The 4,380-nt window shown below is 37.2% G+C and overlaps 1 non-coding gene across 1 annotated transcript; it reads left to right on the top strand.

Annotated features, from left to right (window-relative positions):
• Trnah-gug (transfer RNA histidin (anticodon GUG)) lies at window positions 1-72 on the top strand. Its single transcript has one exon. It is a non-coding gene; the product is annotated as a tRNA-His (tRNA).
• The last annotated feature ends 4,308 nt before the right edge of the window (window positions 73-4,380 follow it).

The following is a 4,380-nucleotide window of genomic DNA, read 5'->3' as shown; positions in this document are numbered from 1 at the left end:
GCCGTGATCGTCTAGTGGTTAGGACCCTGCGTTGTGGCCGCAGTAACCCAGGTTCGAATCCTGGTCACGGCAGTGAAAGGTTACTGTCATGGCACGGGTGTTGTTTTGGCAAGTCCTCTATTTTGCCTTGAATATAAGTAGTCGTATCTACATTAATCGAACACGCGACTCGGCAAAGGCTTCTTGATATGAAAAACTGACTGGTCTTATTCTCATTGCCTCGTTCTAGCTCCTTCGCACATCTGAACCACCAAACTTCTGCAATTTCTGCTCGACGTGAACCAACATATTTTGTCGGAGTTATGATATCATGAGAAAGAGAGTGAACTGTAACAATGGATATATTCATATCTAGAACATCAAGCAGATATGTAAATACACTTTTGGGCATAAAAAGTATTTTTCTTTTTTAATAGTTCGGTATATTGTCAATAAACTTAAAGAATATTCTTTTCTCAAGAGGAGTTATATGTACCATTAACGAGATTAAGATCATATGGCTAATTTCATGGACTGGAAGCCTATAAGTATGAAAATACCTGTTTAATATTGTTTGAATTTTAGGTCAATGCACCCAAAACCAAGAGTAAAAACAAAAGAAAATCAAACCGAAAATGTTTTATGTGAAAAATGTGAAAATATGTTTTAAAGCACAACATGCACTTTTATCAACTCTATGTAAGAAACATAATAATCTCGTTTACAATAAAGTCAATCCTCTTCCCAGATTTCAAAATCTATCAATGATAATAACCTAGATAGTTACCTAAATAGTTTGTTCAGATCAGGTGTGTCGAACCAAGCTAGACACGAAAACTGTACAAATCATCATTTTAATATGACCAGTAACATTGTGTAGCACCCGAAAAGCCGTGATCGTCTAGTGGTTAGGACCCTGCGTTGTGGCCGCAGAATCCTGGTCAAGGCAGTGAAAAGTTACTGTCATGGCACGGGTGTAATTTTGGCCTTCACCACTTACCTTCCGAAACAGATGCATAGCCGAAATTCTTTTAATTAAATGCCTTATGCTCGCCCACGTTTCTTTGTCGAACTTTATTTGGAAAACGGATTAGTTAAAGATGGGCGAAACATATCTTACTGTATCCGGTCAAGCACAGTTGAAACATAGGACAAGTACCGGATCTATGTTTCCACAAAGCTGTACATGCAGCTATTAGGCCCACCCTCCTGAAATTAAACAAAAGAATTTGAACCTTATACCTATTTTTGAAGGTAAGAGTTGGCTGCAAAACAAGACAAAAAATTTATAGAAGCACAACACAACAGATTATTGCGACCCCAATGAAGTGTCCTAACCACAAGACGATCACGGCATTTCTAGGTAGAACAACCGGCTTTTCTTATCCAATGCTTTATGTTGGACTCTTGGACTGCTACCCCTAGGTGCCATCCATGGATTTGATTTAAAGGTGACAGCTAAGGAGTAGGAGGGCTTGAATGGGTCCTCCTAACCTAATATGTTGATGATGTGATCTTTGTCTATGGTTTGATAAGGCTACTGCCTTAGTGGGTTGACATTTCATTTTCTGATTACAATTTAACTTTTTAACTAATTTTTTAGTATTGAGAAGACACTATTGCCTTGGGGGCACATTTTCCAAGGGAAGGTTTGGTAGTTACACAAAATCATAATCTAAGTAAAAGTGACAAAGTCTTTGACAAAACAAGATTTGAGCACAAATGCAGTTCAAACGGGGCCATGACAATAATTTCTTACTGTTATGACCATGGCTCAACATAGCATTATTGCAGCTACAACAGGGCGGGCCAATTACTAGACATTCATGGCTTTTCAGATGATAAAGTTGACAATCAAATGTAGAGATATACACTTGTATTTACAAGGTTTAATTTTGTCATTTCATCATTCATCTAAAATATTGACAATTCAAAAAGAAACAAACGAGAAAGTTAACAATAAGAGAACTAACATGACTTGAAATTGATATCTTTTTAGGTAGTTGAAGACTTTTTTCAACTATTTTATTCATTTGTTGTAGTTAATGTATGAAGTACCTACTTCTTTCATTTTTGTCATCACAAGCAACAAAAAGATGCGAACTTTTTACTAGGCAGCGGACCCTTTTTGATTTATTCATTTGTCGGTGAAAACAAAGTATCCTTCTAACAAGCTTGCAAGTTAAGATAAATGACAATTTAAATTTATCCACGGTGCAGGTTGGCTAGGCATGAATAATTTTGCTCCATAAAATGACGACAGCTGTTTGTCTTCCCTTCACTTCTCAGGGGGAACGTTTGAATTCAATTGTTTGGAAACAATTTTTATTTCCAGGCGGCCCTCGCCGTGAAAGCTGTAGGAAAAAGGAAAACAGCAGAGAAGATTATTTGCCCAAAAAGGGTGTGTAACTGTGTAAAAAGACCCGCCTCTTATATCAGAACCAAGTACATATCCATTTGCTTCCAATTTACATGGAAAGTTCTTGAGAAGGTTAGATAGATATTTTTTGACCTTACCGATGTGAATGAGGGGTGGGGTGGAAACAATCTCCACGTGTATGACCATCCCCGAGGACTTCCAGCTGTGTGTACAGTGGGAGTGGTGAACAAACCAAGTCTAACTAGTTGTCTAAGAGTCCCAAAGCACACTTGAAAAAGATTGATCCACTATGCAAATATGTTTTGAAATTTGACAACTCGATGAGCCACAGGGGCTTGTCAAGTTGCCTGGACTATACTTCGCAGATTGAATTGAAAAGTAGCAAAATGAAGAAAAATGCTCATCCGCGGTTCATCACTTGATCAGTGATGTCATGAAGAACTCTGATCAAGATGGCCAGTTTTTTTTCTGCCAGGGATGCGTGCTCGTGCAAAATCGATGCTAGAAAATGCGATAATGCTACAATAATGCTACTTTTTAAATACCTTAAAAACAAATTCTTCATGGTGGTCATAAAGCATTTCAGTTCCAAAATTCAATTATATTTGGCACTCTTTGACATGATATTTTTCACGATTTTAACAATGTTTTTTCACATACAGTTAGAATTGTTCTTATCGTCAAAAAATGTTCTTCTTGTGTCAGAATTGATCATAAAAATAAGATAGCTTGATCTTGTTCAGTGCATCATAATTCAAAGCGTACATTAGCAAGAGCTGCAACAAGTATTTTTATCCGCAAAGCTTAATAGTTGTCCATCACTTCTATGTATTTTGAATATTTTCACTATTTTTCAAACTTGTAATTTGGTTTACCACAAATATGTGAGAGGAAATAGTTTTTGAAATACGAGCAGTGCCACTTGAAATGATGGGAAAAAAGATGAAGCATTTTCAGGCTTTTGAGGGACACTGACTGAACCCAATGCATTAGTAAATGGGACAAACACGCTCGTACAAGGAAATTTATAGTAACATATTTATGTTTACCTAAAGAAATCATTGAAATTAACCCATACGTACATTTACGTATATGTACATCCTTTTTAAGAGTGGGACTCGGTCGTCATACACGCACTGACCATTTCAATCAATTTCTTGATTTGTGCATAAACCACTAAATGTTATGGACGTGCTTCGATGCCAAAGACTAGTCATCATGGTTGCAACAATAGTCTTGTCATGTTGCAGGTTCGTCCTCTCCATAGCTTTCTTGAAGCTCAAGAAAACGCAATTTTCAACATATGCCTGTTTTGTGGAGGATTGCAGATATTTTCGTGGCTTATCCACTTGACCGCTTGACCGCTTTGCCTTATGCCTCAACCAATCTGAGTTGAGAATTTCGGTCGACGTAGAATCTAATTGGTTCTTGGAAGGGGTCAAGCGGACAAGCGGTGAAGCCGATAAGCCACGAAAATAGCATTACATCATACTATTTCCAATTTATTGGCCATAACGCTTCATTCTTCTTGCCAGTTATGAGGGAATATTGGCTAAACAGTGCGTAAATTTAGTGAATTGATGCAATCCAGGAATTTTGTTGAGCATAGAGGTTTCCTGAGAACCTTAAATTGTGAAACCTCTGTATTCTGGACTGTTTTGGTCATAACTGAGGAATGTATCAATTTGTAAGTTACTTAATGATTTCTCGCGCTATTTCAAGTATACCTTGAGGAGAAGTTTTTTTTTTTCAGTTGTGAAAACTAAAAATGAGTTTGGAAAATAGTTGAGTATGAAAGGTTTCTCAAGCTAATTGAGGTCTTTCAAGGTAAAGAGCAGACTTTCTGGCTTGCAACACATTAATAATGAAAATAAGCTTAAGAGGAGCATGCATTATCGGATGGCAACTTTGGGGGCCCCTTATGGGCAAACTGGCAACTTATTTTCCTTCCATGACAAGTTTGATTTTGAACTCTTTTTAAGGCGTTTTAGTGCCTTTTAGTGGCAAGTTTTTGCTTAATT

Source organism: Tigriopus californicus, chromosome 6, assembly GCF_007210705.1.
Source record: "Tigriopus californicus strain San Diego chromosome 6, Tcal_SD_v2.1, whole genome shotgun sequence".
Classification (NCBI taxonomy): domain Eukaryota; kingdom Metazoa; phylum Arthropoda; class Copepoda; order Harpacticoida; family Harpacticidae; genus Tigriopus; species Tigriopus californicus.
This window is presented reverse-complemented; position numbering and strand designations above follow the sequence as displayed.